This window comes from Sparus aurata, chromosome 13 (genome assembly GCF_900880675.1).
Source record: "Sparus aurata chromosome 13, fSpaAur1.1, whole genome shotgun sequence".
NCBI classification, from domain to species: Eukaryota; Metazoa; Chordata; class Actinopteri; order Spariformes; family Sparidae; genus Sparus; species Sparus aurata.
In genome coordinates, this window is record NC_044199.1 from 22498482 (window position 1) to 22507866 (window position 9385).

At 41.0% G+C, this 9385-nt stretch overlaps 1 long non-coding RNA gene across 2 annotated transcripts; it reads right to left on the reverse strand.

The window, feature by feature from the left end:
- Window positions 1–1918: 1918 nt before the first annotated feature.
- On the reverse strand, window positions 1919–3482 carry LOC115594581 (uncharacterized). 2 transcript variants are annotated; one of them, XR_003986519.1, is made up of 5 exons: window positions 3232–3482; window positions 2900–2960; window positions 2557–2584; window positions 2316–2419; window positions 1919–2171 (listed from the first exon to the last, which is right to left on the reverse strand). It is a non-coding gene; the product is annotated as an uncharacterized LOC115594581 (long non-coding RNA). The 2 variants fall into 2 exon arrangements; XR_003986520.1 differs by lacking the exon at window positions 2900–2960 and having other exon boundaries at window positions 3232–3474.
- Between the last annotated feature and the right edge of the window lie 5903 nt (window positions 3483–9385).

The window sequence follows — 9385 nt, forward strand, 5'->3', positions numbered from 1 at the left end:
CTTCTGGTCTCGTTATCTCCGGGGCTTGAGATAACTCGCAGTTATTTATTACATATGTGTTTGTGTTCCTATCCCAAGTTCTGGCCGACTGGAAACTATGGCACGCTATGTCCCTGGTATCCAGTCCTTGCTGTGAATCTAATCTTCACAACTGACACCAAAACTTTATATATCTGTAATTTGAGATTCCGTCCACTTACTGCAGCGACCACCTAGATAGTGCGATCGTGTTTCAGTTTTCAGTCACTCAACATTCACACCATGTGTTTTGCCTGATCTTGCCTTTTCTTTTTTCTAGCTTTCCTTGATTTAGCATTTGGGGATCCTCAGCCCCCGGGACTCAAACCCAGCTGTACAGCCCTGCTGTTTTAACAGCCCCTCGTCAGAGAACTGTGGGAGTCGCCACTCTCAGGATTTACACACACTTCCTTATTCTTAAGTTCATTCACTCACTCTATATATCATAGTGTAATCATTCACCTCGTCCCCCACTAAATTTGCAGACTTTAACTACTAGGATTTAGGACACAATAATTTAGTTCTATGCCAATGCAGAATAAAGATCTGCTTACCTTAAGTATGCCGGCTTGTGTCCCTCGTCCGTTCGTATCGGTCTTTCGTTTCTCAAATCACGTGATGAGGTCCGCTTTTGTCAACTTGGAGTTGATCCCGGACGAGCCCCCAAAATTGTTGTGACCAGAATTGTCACCCCGAATCCTCAGGACCTCAACTCTGTAAACACTGGAGGGAGAGAAGACTGAATGATCACACAGAGTCAAAATTAACTTCCGCCTGTTGCAAGAGGGAGAACTCAACAGCTCAATACAGATCACGTGACCTGCTCCTGCAGCTGTACCCCAAGAGTTCCGAGTTTTCCGTTGTTTGCAGGCTCGTTTTATTGCAATCAAAGGGGCGTTACATTTCATAAAGCATAACCATATTTAGATACATTTTACAGTTTGCTCCACATCTTGTTGTTTGGTTGGGGGTGTTTTTAGGGTAGGGGGTGTTTTAAGCCATAAATGGGTGCATTCACACTTTGCTTCATATCCTGGTTGGGGGTGTTTTGCTTCCCCCCCCTGTCGTACCATCCCCTGTGCTCAAGGACGCATATTTGTGTCTTACTCCTCTGCTTCACTTTTGCTTTTGTAACTTTCCACTCTCTGTGTGCATAATAGACTGTTTGTCATCTGAATATCATAAAGCATAGAGAATATAAAAATCCACACTACACTGTTTTTTTTAAATACTTACACGGACAGTGGGTATGGATCCATCTTCTAGGAACAATCTCGTTGCCAGTCCAGCTTTATACTGACCCTGGTTGCTGAAACAGTCCGGCGTGAAGTGACTGGCACAGTCAAAAACACTTTTGCTCACTGAAGCTGGGATGTTTCCCTGAAAAATAAAATTTAGCCACTTCGCTCTGATATCCTCTTTGGTAGGGAAGCGATGAAGGGCAACATGAGTATCCATGCATCTCATGACATAGCAGGAGTGCTTGGCTTTCGGGTTGTACATGGTAGCGGTCAGGCTGTCGCGTACGAGTGAGGCGAGAAAATGGCGGATCATCGTTCAGGTAGCCGGCGTAATGTGGGAGGAGATATCCAGCATGAGGGTGGGAGTATTCAAATCACCCGCTCTGTTACGTAACAGCGCGGGTGAAATCCAACTGGCTCCTTTAGAGACACATTTCCTGACTGCGTCCGTTTACAAAACATTGACTTAGTGGTCAAAAATCATTTTTAAGGGGTGGGGAGGCACTCCGGATATGCAAATACACACACTAAAGCAACGAAAAAGTGAGTTTTGCATAATATGTCTCCTTTAAACAGTCAAATCAGAACATATGTCCACAAATACCCTGTTCACATCTTTAATGCAATCAGACAAATGGCAAACACAAAGTGGACTAATTGCAAAATTCACAAAGCTCATTTGAATCATTGAACCTGTTCAATGTTGTGATGGTTCAACCTATGAAATGTGTAATAATCTATTTACCTGTTCATTGTGGACTTTAAAATTTCAGCCAGAGAATCTGCTGTATTCCCAGTTTTTGATGCCTTCTGTCTGAATAAGGTCATCAGTCGAGGAAGATGGTGGTCATGCTCAGCATAGAATGTGTTGGGCAGGTGCTGATTCGTAATCCGCTGGAACTCTGCATACAACTACATTGAAATAACAGCAGGAGAATACAGCAACAACACTTAAAAAAACAGTTCAATTCGAAGGATCTAGCACACATTCATGAAGCGGCCAGATGAGTAAGAATCACAATTTTCACTTTAAAAGAGAGAGCTGATCCATATTACCTAAGATTCTATTTTGAGAGCAGGCCAGAGGTCCATGAGCTCGTTCACTGGCAGGACATCACTATGGTCTGTCGGCGTGGGAAAATGTGGTCTCCATCATCTTTCTAATGAAGGGGAAATGTACAAATGCAATCAGTATAGAGACATATACGAGGGCTGATTCTGGAATAGTGGCTGTGCTGCAGCCTGTGGTGTCTAAATAACTGTATTCTGGAGGTGAAAGAAGCTATGCACAACTTACACGTCCAGATCATTTTGGAACCAGCAACCTAAAAGGCAAAGAAAAAAATGACAAAATTAAGACCACCAGCTAAAACTTTTAAAACAGAATTGCTTATACTTACTACTTAACATAACAAGTTAATTTCTATTAGCTCACCCAAATATCACAGACTACAGCTAGTTTAGTTTTAGTTTTCCCTTGATCAAACTGGCAAGTAGAATAAACAATGATATATGTATGTGGGAGGTCATATGATTCAGGGTTAACTTTCCAAACTAAAACATTGTCTGAGAAAAAAAATGTATTTACAGAGGCGGGAGTGGCGGTTGATAGAAGAATTCATTCATTGGATTAATGTTACCTGGTACTATCTTTATCATATCTTCAGTTATCTTCCTTAACTCTGTCTTGACTTCTAAAAACTGGAACAGAGAGATGCAATGATGGGAAATACATTCATCTCATATCAAAATATACTGTTTGTGAGCTTGGCTCCTCTGAGAAATCAAGTTGTAACCTAGGTTAGCTAATGTTAGCTCGCTAGTTCTGGCAGCTAACTATTACATTCATTGTAATTGGTTCGCTAGGTAGCACCATGGTGGCTAGCGGAGTTTTGCCTCTGCTGTAAAAATACTTTATTACAATCCATGGCGTAAAAGTAAAAGTGAATAAATATTAACATTCAAAACTTACAGTAAGTCCTGACTGCTACCGCGTAGGTCAAGCTTTCTGACTCCTGTTGCTTCCAGCCGCCAAGCGTCTCTCTGCAACGTTCAAACTTTTCTTCTTCTGTGTTTTTTCAAAGAGCGGTAAGGAATCACTGTAGTATGCGCATTAGCGCCTCCTTCTGCTTCGGAGGGTGAATCAGAAATTAACTCGGAATAAAAAATTATCCCTGCAGCTGCTCAGCACTTTTATTATTATTATTACCACCAACATTGCTGTGTATGGTCACAGTATTCATATACAGCATGCTTAAGTATTAAGTACCTCTTTAAAAGGTAAAGGACGCATTTCATGTACATAAGGTGTGTGATTATAAATAATGTTAATGGGATTACTCCATAAAATACTCCCCGTCAAGAAAAAAATAACTTTTTAATTAAAAAAAAAACAAGCCTCTAACCCAAAAAACGGGTTATTCTCTGAAAAACAACCCAAAAATGGTGCATATCCTTGAAAACCCAGAAATTGGGTTAAAATATTAGCCCTATAACCCAGAAAATGGGTTACTCTTTATAAAAATAACCCAACAATTTAACCCAACACTAACAACCCATAAATTGGGTTACCAAAATAACCCAACATTTTTTAGTGTGTGTGTTGCCCACTTTGCAACTACAAGTGGACCCCAGGATTAAATGACCTGCTTGGATGCCGATACTGGCCAGCAACCACCAGCTGCCAACTCCTTTTTAAGTTCGATGTCTTCACATCATTTGAGGAGATGAAGTTGGCTATCCCAGCATTGTTCCAACAAGCATTCCTGAGAATGCTTGAGCATAGATCCCAAAGCAAAGGACGGGTAAGACCTCTGTTTATGAATAAATCTTTTTTTTTTTAAATCTTTTTTTAAAAGTGTTTTTTGGAGGGCTTTTTTGTCTTTTAATGTACAGAATAGTTGAGAAAGAGAGAGAGACAAGAAATGGGAGGCAGAGAGGGGGGAATGACACACAGGATAGGGCCACTCGGAGAGGGATTCAAAACGTACAGATCTGCAGTGTGCCCTTGATCCTTGAATCTTATTGTTCTACACTGACTGCGTAATCGTCTGTGCTGTTGCTCTGATGTCTGTGCATCTGTTTTTCTTTCCAAGTTTTTTTTTACATTCCAAATATCAAAGTCTTGTATTAACCAGAATACTACCATCCTTCTCTCCAGATGGGTAGCATTTGTGGTGATTCCTTCCACAGAGCCTTTCAGGAATTTGCCGTCTGCAATTTTAAGAAGGATGATCTGTGCCAGGTGGAGCCATTTGTATGTCCAGCATGCACACCAGACATGCTGGCCATATCAGCAGATGGTAACAGGAAACATTACCATTATAAGAAGTCCAAAGGGTTGGTGGAATCACTTTCTCATTTTAGTAATTGATCTATTGACTATACTGGACCTCACTGCCAGTACATTTAACTCTTCGTGTGTCATTTTCACAAATTCTAGAGACAATATGTAATAATGTTTGTGGATGTGTGATTATGTTGTCAAACACTTTTTTTTTTCTAATGTACCAGGACAGATGAACCATCTCTCTTTGATGGACTCTTTATTGCAGAGGATGTTAAAGTGTCAGCCTTTGTTGACAAAATCCGAAGCCTGATGACAGTTGTAAGGATGTTTTTAACCACCTAATTCTTCTTTAATTTTTGTCTCAGTATTACGTGTAACACATTGTATCTAATTTCAGAGCACTGGTCATGATGATTGTGGGCCGGCAACATTTACGGCAGCCAGAGAAACATCCCACAAATCACGAGCAAAGGTGGATGAGGCTCGAAATCGCTGTGTGCCGCCATGGAACGTTGCTACAAGGCCTGAACCACTACCGTGGGGAAATATATGCATATCCACTGTTCTTGCAGAAAGAATTGTCTGAAAAGGTAAACGCGACGTTCTTTTGTATGGACATCACTTGCAGGTAGTCACAACCGTTGCCTCATCATAACTCTGTATTTTCCGCAGGTGTGGCCATTACTACTGAGTTCTTATTGCATGGGTTATCAAAGCTCTGTTACACTGGTCAGACCACACTCATTTTGTGGTGAAAAAAAATTTCATCAGACGTATGAACACACAGATTCAAGTTGAAAACACTACCAATACCAACCTTTTCACTCCAAGTCCTGCTTTGTGTCCTTACCATTATGAACCTCAAATGCTGTGTTGTTTTTTCTATTACAGATATTGGCCATACCTGACAAAAATGGCAGAGAAGTTGCCAGAGCTCCAGCCTCTTGTAGACATGAAGCCATTTCTCTCAGTAATGCATGCCAAGGCTCACACTGGCAAATGTGAGGTACAGTGGCAAGTTAAATGTTTGTATCACAACACTGATTTTAAGTCTCTTACCTCTTCTCTTCCACTAGAAATATACTGTAGCTTTATTTTTATCTCTTCAAGCTCAGATATGTAAGTTCACATCCATAAAATAATTTAGATTTTTATATGTAATCATGTTATGCATTTATTAAGTTTCCTGTAGGACCAGAGATATACACTACATGCTTTTAAAGTGCTGTTCTGTGTGCACATCATGCCCGTGTGTAGGTCAGGTGTGTCCAGGAGCAAGAAAGTAAACACAGGAACAAGGCCTTGTCTTCACGACTAGTGTATACGTCTCTGACAAAGACATTGCTAACCTATGTCAAAAGCACAGTTGTAATTTGCTTATAACCATGATGATTATCTGAACAGTATAGCATCATAATGCTGAATGTACTTTGAGGAAACATTTTGAAAATCCTACACTGTTTTATGCTTTGTAAAGGAAGGCATGCTGCCCCCAGATGACTGGGCAAAAGAAATATTAAGCATGTACAATAGCACTAACATGCTCACATGTTCTTGAAGTCTGGAGAGTTGCGTTTGCAGTATGAACCAGATCAGAGTCAATTTGGTATAAGGCCAAGATAACCATCTCGTCTCAATGTTGGTCTTTTAATCTGTACTAGAGCTCAGTTGGCATCTCCAGTGAACCACATTAACAAAGCAAACATACTAGGAACTTAAACAAATAGGTTGGATGTGAAAGCATGACTCTAATACAAATGTCTTAATCTTATTGTCTGTTTTTGGAATAGGTGAGGTGGGGGGGGGGAGAAACCAGGAGGGCGCAGGAAACACAATTAGTGAGGAAGTCGAACAAGTAAACAACTTCCTGTCAAGAGCAGCTCTCACCACTAAATATATGACTAAGTCAGGTTGGTAAAAGCAAAATATATGCTTGGAAATAGCATCACATGATAAAATGTATTTTAATTTTACGTTTGCATAATTTCTGGGAGGTTTTTTGTTTGTTTGTTTTTTGCAGGCAGAGCTGACATGATTACGGTCCTTGCCATGGCATGGAACAATCGGAAACATGAGAGTCTCCACAAGACACTGGCCAAGAGATTTGTCAAAGTAAGAAGTCTGTGGGTCTATGTTGTATGTTGAAATAGGGCACCATTTATGCAGAGTGTGAAACCCAAGTACTGAGGCTGAATCCTCAGCAACAGCCCTTGGTCTGATTCCCACCTGTGGCTCTTTGTTGCATTTCAATCTTCCTCTCTTTCCCTCTTTTTCTGGTGCTTGTCAGGTGTTCTAATAGGCCTGTTTGATTGGTTTAAATCATAATCACAATTATTTAGTTAGGACCATGTTAAAAATGTGATATCGAAAAAAATATTTTTTAAATCTAACTAGGGAATACAGTACAGCCCCCATTCATCTATCTGGGCTGCGCTGGGGTACCGTGGTGACTTCCGCCTCCTTCCGCCCATCACGCTCTCCCTACACACTCAAAACAAATATGTCAACGTTTGATAAGGCACAGTGAGGACTTTTTTGCCAGAAAGACTAGTGGCCCTTTTCCACTACACAGTTACAGCTCTGTTCTGCTCGACTCAGTTTAGGTCTTTTCCCTTTACAGCTGAGTTCTTCAGTTGGGTGAGCGGGGTCGTCATATCAAAAGACACAGCACACATAAAATAGTTTGTCATTTCCCCCAAAAATCGTTATCGGAAATCGTTTTTTGAGAGAAGAAAATCGAGATTTTATTTTTGGGCAAAATCTAACAGCCCTTAAATATCTAACCAAAAATAATAATGGAGGCGGTGGGTAGATCACCAATGACCATGTAGGAATACAATATTGTTTGTAAGTAATGGTTGTTTATTAATTTGATTTATTGTCAATTAATTGTTAACAGCTGTATGTTGAGAGATTACACCTTGGGCTCTTGTATTCATCTCTAGGCCACACAGAGAGCAGATGTAGAAGGAGCCAACCTCCAACATCTCAAACAGGAGCTGAACATATCTCTGGAGGACACAGAGCAGTGGGTGGAGGATGTGAAGCAGAGGGCGTCCTCTGGTGTGTAATGTGGTTGGTGGTGGTGTGTCAGTATGATAGGTCTTGTGATATTTGATTACATGACGTTTTACATCTTGCCTTGTTTCTATTTTTCAAGAGAGACCTACATGTAGTGCTGACAGTAGCCAGGAGGAGCTCCAGAGGGAGATAGAGGACATAATTTATTCCATAAGAAAGAAGAAAAATGATCTCTATCGACAAAATGGTATGAAGTATTACATCACTCAACAGCTAATGCTGTTTTGTTCTTTTCCTAATATTTCTTTTAATCAAACAGACAGCAACAAAACGAGGCAGCGAAAAAGGAGGAGACTAGCTGAGGTCAAGAAAAAACTGAAAGACACAATCATGCACTACAATGCTGAACCTGCATTTGAGCCAAAAATTGACACTGAAGCAGTGTGCAGTCTCTCTGACAATGTCATTCTGCCTTGGGATGCGCAAGGAGATGGTAAGCAAGTGTTTTTTGTGATTTTGAAATTCATAGAATTCAAATAATGCGAAGCTAGTTCAGGCAGACAAGTCAAGCTGCGCCCATCCTGATCAGCTGATCAGTCACCTGCTCTCCTCATCCAAATAGAAGCGGGTTATTTAAACCCCCCAGCTCACCTGCTCATCCCTGGCTATGCTGCCGCTGCTCTGCGGCTACTACTTACATCTCGCTGCCGCCCATGAGGTTTTGCAAACCCACCTCCTGCCCAGCATCCATCTGTGTTGCCTTGAGTTGCCTTGTGTCTGAATTGTGCTATACAAATAAACTTGCCTTGCCTTGCCTTGCCTTGTGGGCTCTGTCTCTATGATTCCCTGCGGGGGTCTGCTTTATTGCCTGTAATGTCTGCCGAAGCAGATCATTCAGGGAACGAATTACTGAGACAGAGCCTGACACCAGACCTGCTGCAGCCATGCTCAAGGATACCTATGCTGTGCTTCAGCTTACCATGCTTACGCTCAACAAATGATTTGTACTCATTCCAGAGTTGTCTGACTGAACTGTTGTACGTAGTAAAATGCTTTGATGGTTTCATATCTGTTCTCTTTTCCAAAACAGTGGTGAGTCTACGCTTAAAGAGGCGACTTTTTGACCAGGTCATGCTGGTTAGGCGAATGGAAGAGGAGAGGCTTATCATTGTGAAAGAGATGGCCCAGCATTGCCAATATTTGAGAAAGGCTTTGGGCAAACTTAATAACCTCCTTCGCCAGGTTGACCAGGACATCAAGAACCACGGTAGGTTCCACACAATCTCCCCTTACTAAAAGGAGGATGCATTCTCAGTGACTTTGACATCTTTCTAAACCCAATGACCGAGTTCGAGTTGCACTTAAGTTGCACACACAGTGACTTCAGACTTGAGTTGGACTTGTGTTTTTGGACTCATGAACAGTCATTATTTTCTTGGCTTGTGCCGATTTTGGCCATTATAAAACACACTGCTACAGCTGAGCAGCGCCACATGATCTGTATTCAGATGGAGCTTAGATCTTCATATATTGAACTCCTTTTATACAAAGTACAGCCAAACAGAGGCTGTAGAGAGAGTAACAGCAGAGTGACAGGTGTGATAGGTGAACCGGCTGTTTTTTTGTTTGTTTGTTTTTTCCCCAGAGCATTGTGTCTTTTCGTTATATTTACTTTGCATATATTGTTATATTTACCACTTTGCAATACCCTGTTTAAAGTGATCATATGCTAAACAACTAATCTATACTGTATGCTAATAGATAAAGGGGTGATGATGATGACAATACAGTAAATGCTTTGAATTTCTTAGATATA